Below are 7,708 nucleotides of genomic sequence, written 5' to 3'. Positions count from 1 at the left end.
TATCCATGTATTTATGGTCACAGACACATTCTGCGAACAGCCGGCACATATTTCACCGCATGGCTCGCCTGGACAATGCTGTACAGTAGGTTTTATGTTCATCATATTACAAGCACACAGATTCCGACAAGATCCACAGCTTCTGCGCCGAACCGATCCCCGATTTCTCCCCTATCTTACGGCTCTCTGGTTGTACATCACCCGAAAATGGGCCATACACGCAGAGTCCGGAATGGTTCATTTCGGTAATGTGACCGACAACCGACTGGAGAATGCAAACGGGCGACATAAAGATCGGGTGCACCACTCCGACACGTTGGAGCATGCCATTCAAAAGGTGTCCCGGCATGCCAAGTGACTCATGCGGGAGTTGGAGACTCTTGAATATTCCCATGGTTTGAAAAATAACACAGTGACGAACATCAATGTTTTCAAGGTCTCGTCATCAGGTCACTACATATCTAATGGTTAAAATAAGAGCAAAAATGAAATACGCTTCGCAGATTGGCTAGTGAAATGCAAAAACGTGGAGACACGAACGATTCGTTGTCTGCGCCTCCACCCAATTCGCATCTAGTTGGATGCTGTGAGACAGTGAAGAGGGCTGTTGAGTGACTTGGCCGGTTGATTCGTGTCACATGACCACGGCAGACTCAGCGTTCGTACGAAACGTTTTTGACAGCAAAGTACTGGGTTTCGCAGGCGTATAGCGACTGCCTCGGGCGGCGGCGGGCGCACGCGCCGGGCGGCCGACGCGTCGTTGAACTACAGCACATTGCTAACGTGCACCGAGCCAATGGTTATCCGGAGAGGTTTATAACCAAGAATATGTCCGACCACCCTATCCAACCGCCTATCACGACCGTTGGAAAGACGCCAATATACTTGAATCGACCGTATAAAGGCGACCTGTTGGCGGACATAGTCAATCGCCGCTTGTTTCAATCCTTACAACGCACGTTTACGGCTGGAATTCTGCGGTCTTGGTTCACAACAAACCCTTTGCTCCACTTAAACCTCAAAGACAAGATGCCAGTCCTCACCCAGAATATGGTTGTATATTCTTTCTCCTGCTGTTGTTCGGCGGAGTATTTTGGGCGCACGACACGGCAGCTTTCTAAGAGAATACATGAGCACCTTTCTTACCGGAATAACACTAACCTGAACAGTTCGGTCAAGAGCTCAATCGCGTCCCACCTAGTTGACACCGGGCACGTATCGGCGGAGTTGGGCGCACGACACGGCAGCTTTCTAAGAGAATACATGAGCCCCTTTCTTACCGGAATAACACTAACCTGAACAGTTCGGTCGGTCGCTCAATCGCGTCCCACCTAGTTGACACCGGGCACGTAGTCATGCCAATGAACTAACTTATGTTTGTGGTGCAAACAGCCAGATGCTCCCGGACTGTCGACACCTGTGCTGGAGAATGCACGTGCCCTTTCTATCAGGTGAATTTGCTCCCCTGCATACACCTTTTCTCTGTATTTCGAGATCAGTCCGTTCCGAGCCGTTGCTATCCAATCCACCAACGATGGCTGTCAGATTACAACCTACCGGGAAAGGGTGTACCCCTTACACTTGTTCCCAAACCACCCTCGACAGCTTTCGACGGTCTTCGTAAACAACTGAATCGGGTGAGAGATAAGCTTCAGAGGCTGAAACCAAGGAGGGCCACCGCTATATTTAAGCGGTTGATTGTTCAGGGACAAATCCTGCTGCGTCAAGCCTCAAAGGCTGCAACCGACGACCTGCCGTTGGTGGTCGAGGATACTGCACCTTAACCCAAATGGCCGTCTGGAAACGCTGACTTGGGGTTCTGTGTGCTCTGTGACCGGCCTACTACTACCATTGACCGCTGGTGTACAACGGATCGCGTATCACATCACGCCGACTGTTGTGACGGTGGACCCTGCCCACTGTGTGGTGGTGCTCTTCAGGCTTGTCCCAAAGGTGAGTCCACAAGAAAATAAATCACTTTTGGTTCTTAGCTCCGGGCCCATCCAGAAAACGCAGAGGTGTGCTTGCTACCCGGTCCGCAAGGAGGGCATCTTATGATGTTGAACTGGACCGAAGCACAGATTCCCAGCACAGTGTGTCCCGTAAGTCTGTGTGCGTCCGTGTTTTCGGGTCCACAGAGGAACTACTCGACAGCCGTGAGACAATGTCTGACAACTACGACTAACTAGCCGCATGTCAATGTTATGCGTCGGTTAAGATCGTTCAGCTGTCTGGTATTATCGACGTAGGCTGTGTGTGGCTAGTTAGTTAGGCATCGCGTACCCCTGGCCGCATGTCAGTGGTATGCATCGGTTAAGATCGTTCAGCTGCCTGGCATTATCGACGTAATAATAATAATAATAAAAATAATATTTATTCCCAACTAGCGGGTAGCATACCGTCGGGCATGATCATAGTATTACAGTCAGAATAAAGGCATGACTGGTGGGGTTTGTGATTAATGGGAAACAGGAAAGTGACGTAAACAGTAAATATTAATGAAGTAGAGTTCATCACACCTGAGGTGGCATGGGTAGGGATCCAAAATTACAGGGTCTTTTTATGTCCTATGGAGAACATATCAGATGGCGCGAGATCTGAACGTTAGGGTTTAAAAGTGGCGGGGAAAGAAAAAAAAAAAAGAGAGGGGGTAACAAAAAGTTTGTGATTAATGGGAAACAGGAAAGTGACGTAAACAGTAAATATTAATGAAGTAGAGTTCATCACACCTGAGGTGGCATGGGTAGGGATCCAAAATTACAGGGTCTTTTTATGTCCTATGGAGAGCATATCAGATGGCACGAGATCTGAACGTTAGGGGTTAAAAGTGGCGGGCAAGGAAAACAATACAATTGAGGACATAACAAAGAGCTTCCTGACTGGAACGTGACAAAAGCAAAAAGACTTCAAACCACAGGAAGTGTAGGGCCGGAATAATAGATAGGCTCAATGTGGGTAGTTAGTTACGCATCGCGTACCCCTAGCCGCATGTTAGTGGTGTAAGTCGGTTAAGATCGATGAACCTCGAGCATAATTCGGAACCTGTGATGAAAAACTCTGTAATTTGCCAGCCAACGTGCATGATGTTTGGCAAGTAATTAGCGTGCACTACGGAATTTTCACTGGCGACAAAGAATCATCTACCAAAATTTGTTTGCACGAATGCGCCTACGCATATGTTGCATCTCCAAAGGCCATTTAGATTTTAGAATGTTGAGGAAATCTGTTCCGGTGGAAAAATACCTGAAAGTTACGTTCACTGTATGTGAGTCAACCTTTTCCACAATTCGCGATCTTTTGTCATCAGGTAACGTATTCACAGTCGGCGGTGTTCATTGACCTGGAGATTTCGTTCACTTAAACAAATCGCGATAGCAAAGGATTTTCAATAATATAGGAGCATATACATTATACATAGATATTTTACACTATGAAGTGACAAGTATGAAAATGCCGTAGATTTCGAGAAATCAATCTCATTGTGCGAATAGCAAGCGGCATCCTGTGTTGTTAACTGCCCAAGGTTCACTCCAGCCGTGAGACTTTCTTTAATTCTCCTCATGATTTACTGTTAATTTCCTATATAAACACGGTCTACCTATCTGTGCTGTCTGCCCAAGTCCAATTCAATATATTGTTCACTGCCCGTTTGCGACTACTGAACAAACGCAGGTGAAGTCCGTAGAATTCGGTTTCGCCGCAATTATTACTGACCGTCCGTTGGTGAATTACAATACAAGTTACCTGTCAGATAGGACATCTAGATCGTGCGTGTAGGCCAAGTAGCCTATTTCTTGCTTTGAGATCACCACCTTAGCACAGGATCGCACGGTTAAGTTCGAGTGAAAGTTTCGACGGGTTGTAACAAATTCGTCTCCAAGGTAGTTGTAGCAGAATAAACAAGTTGTTCATAGTTTTAATCACAGGCTTAAGCTCGTTAGACGTTATGGCGGAGGGTAGTAAGAAAATAGTTGTGGAAATGCCATCAGACTCGACGTGGCAGTGCATGTCATCATTGCATTGACACACCTCGGTTTCTGGACAGCCCCATAACGGGCGTCAGGGTTGCGGTAATTAGAGGGGATGCGCATTCATTCAGTGACTGGATCTTGGTTAGACGAGTGGATTGAGATATACAAAGCCAGGCCGATTTAGAGTCATGGGTAATTTCAATCCGTTTTCGAGACCATGTTTAGTGTGAGCCGGAAACCAGCCAGATTGACTGAATGACAACCATGCAGACTAGTTGGAAGCGCTACCGTTAGAGTTTAAAGCGTTAAAACAGGGAGGATTGAGGGAGGAATAAGATGGAAGCTGTAGAGTCTGGTGAGTGTCGGGAGGCACCAGGTAAAAAAGTTCCCGCCTAGTCGATACAAAGCCAAATTTTGTTACAGGAGTGAAACTGTCATATTTTTCTTCCACCAATATAATCATGCAGAAATACTTCTTAAAACGCAGAAATGCCAGCTGATTCTGCCCGTTGCGAGGGATGCACTGTTTACTCCAAGCCACAATATCCTATTAAACTTATACGTTTTTTAATAGACATGAAAGATAACTCCTAAGAATCGCTCATATAGACAAATAAGCCATAGTGAGATAACATATCAGGCACTTTCAACTATGAGGTGGCAATCTTTAAAACACTATCGTTTTCGAAAAATCGACTCAAATCTGCGAACACTGAGGGTCAACAGAGGGCCCATGATTGACGCAATACGGGCATCTGGTGACTTGACAAACACCGTGCATGCAACGTTCCCTCCTTAGCGAAATTTTTACATTCACTTCTTTCAAGCCATTCTCAAACTGCTTCTCATTGACTTGGTTTTCACAGGAGGAGACGGTTGTCAACTCTTGAAAGAGACAGACTCCTTGTGCTGCTTGGGGCCAGACGAGGTCCATCAGAGAATCATGAAGGAAAAGTCGTTCACGCTAACAAAGAATTCCTACCTAGTTTTTACGGAGGAAAATTTTGGTAGTTCAGTTAGCGTAAACGGTCTTTGGCTTGTTAGCTGAGCTGGGCAATATGATTGCCAAGGTTTCTTCAGCAATCGAGGGACGGCATCAGTGCGTTATTGGGGAGTGGCGCTTAAAACCACTACGCTGGCCAGTGTTTTGCCAGTCGCTTGGAAGGAAACGATTATCACGCCAATCTACAAAACTAGTGACCGATTTTCAGCCGGTAGCTACAGGTTATTGGGAGCAGTGACGTATCGTGCAAGGTGATCGAACATATACTCAAGAGAACACAATCATAAATCACCTCACCGCTAACAACTTGATATCCCCAGCGCAGCACCAATTCTTTCCAGTTCAAGATGGACGAAACTGCTCGTATTTCTAGACAGCCCAATCCAAAGCAAGGACAAATGACTTGTAGTGTCTGTAATCGGTTTTCACACTTACCATTCTTCCTAATCTCAAACCACACTTTGTAACTGTCGTATCATGACGTTTGTTTTAACGTTACGAATACACAATTTTCCGGTGCGACCTGCTGACTTCTTGCCGAACGAGTACATTTACGCTCCACTGAACTGTTTGTTGACTGCTGAACNTGATTTTCCGGTGCGACCTGCTGACTTCTTGCTGAACGAGCGTATTTACGCATCGTTGGATTGTTTGCTGACAGCTGAAACAGTGGGACTAGATCTCTGTGTTCGTGTCAACTGTTGAATGTCACAGTAAATCCTGGTGACATTTTCTAGCCGTGAATAATTTTCCTACCGTGAAATATATCACTCACGCGGAACCATCTGTGGGAACTTCCGACAAGTGAATATTTCCTTTCACAGCCGGTTACTGCATTTGGATCGTTGTAGTAAACTATTCGATCTACGCACTCGTGAGTCCTCATTTGACTACTCATTCCTTTCCTATTGTGATTTTGTGATTTTGTATTGATAACTTTGCTTGTTAATTTATCCGAACACGCTGGTAAGGTCCCAGTCCGCTACAGACTCAAAACGGATGTCATGCTTTCCAACTATTCAGATGCATTTGACCGGGAGCAAGTGCCACACTGCTCCGCAGGCTCCAGTCGTATGGGATTCATGAAAGCATTCCACGCTGGATAAAGGTGCTCTCACCAGATATAGAGTAAAAGTTGGCACTGGTCACCATTGGAATTTCTCAAGGTGTTATTCTGGGATCACTTCTGTTTTTCATCTGCGTCAACGACCTTCCAGACCTTGCTTCAGGTGCATGTCTACTTGTTGATTTGAAACCCTGTAGTTCCAACGCAAGCGCTCTACAAAAGGATGTCAATACCGAAAATCAATGGTTGCTGGACCAAAACTTCTCTCTGAATGATAAAAATGCGGCCATATATCATTTCGGGGAGAATCAGAGAACGCGTTAATTATGCGTGGTGGAAATGAACTAGAAGATATATCGAAGAGAGAGGGAGGGTTTTGGTATCTAGCTCCAATCAAACATATCCTCCTCATTATGCCATGAATGGTCAGCACAAAAGGCATTTGCCTTTCTATGAATGATTCGGCGAAACTTCCTCTTTAATGCCCACATGGATTTCTCGACACCCTATGGAGCCTGCTTCAGACGCTTCTTCAATACGCCAATGAGGTTGTCTACACAGGACGTAGGATAGACGTAACCCTCATTGAGTATGTCCCAAACTCTGCTACAAAAATGGTTGCCGGCCTTAAATTCGAGGCTTATTAAACGCGCCTCTTGCCACTTGACCTCTCTCCCCTGGACTATCGTTTGTTCTGAGATGACCTAATACTGAATTAGACCATTTTTGAATAATGTTTGGCCAACAAGTTTTCAGCCATTGACCCGATGGCGGAGACATGGTGAGGAGATTTTTAAGCTCAGCGCGCATACCTATCATCTCAGATAGTGCCTAGATAAACCTTCCCCGACAATTGCTGATGCTGCGTCTAGCATATAGTTTAAAGCGTTTTCAGACGTCTATTTATGTAAGTCCTCCTGCTGGTAAGCTTGTTACGCTGAGTTTAGACCTTAGAGGGCATTATCACGTCCCTTTTGCTAGTGTGTTTCAGGTCAGATAAGCCGCCGTACGCCAGGAACAAACTCGACACTGGAAGCTAGGAAAAAAGCCTTGATCCATTGGATCTATCAATGATGCCCGGGTTATGCCAAACCCGGCTGAGTTTTGGAGACGATCAATCACCTGCAGTTATTGTGAGACGATGTTTTCCAGCGCTATAGCGCGCATCCATCCAGAAAAATCTAGGGCCGGGAAATTTGCATCAGCTTTTTTCTTTAACATAGACCAGCGGGTGCACCGGTTGTCCGTTTTACCAATGGCATTAGAATGTTCAGTCGGTAAGGTTGTTCCTGACAAGCTTCACGTCAGCCGGCGCTTTACTTGTGCTTAGTAGTAGGAATGCAGCGTTCGGCCGAGGTAAAGCCATCATCGGGTTGCGGCAACATGGGTAGACTAGCCTGGATGTGCTGATAACATAAGTTGCCATGTGCGTCCGCATTAGCCACCTAAATTGATCGCTCACTTGATGGTTGGTTGTATTTCAAACTGAATTGAAAGACTTCTCTCAGGCTCTTGCTAAACTACACAAAAGCTCCAATTGTTGATGGTCATTTTGATCATGTTAGTTTTAATAGCATGGAACATTATTTTGTTTATACGTCTTCTAGACACCGCAAGCAGGAGGCGCCCCTTGACCCATGAAGCCAGCTTCAAAATTCTTGACTCTTT

Source organism: Opisthorchis viverrini, assembly GCF_000715545.1.
Source record: "Opisthorchis viverrini unplaced genomic scaffold opera_v5_222, whole genome shotgun sequence".
NCBI classification, from domain to species: Eukaryota; Metazoa; Platyhelminthes; class Trematoda; order Opisthorchiida; family Opisthorchiidae; genus Opisthorchis; species Opisthorchis viverrini.
This window is presented reverse-complemented; position numbering follows the sequence as displayed.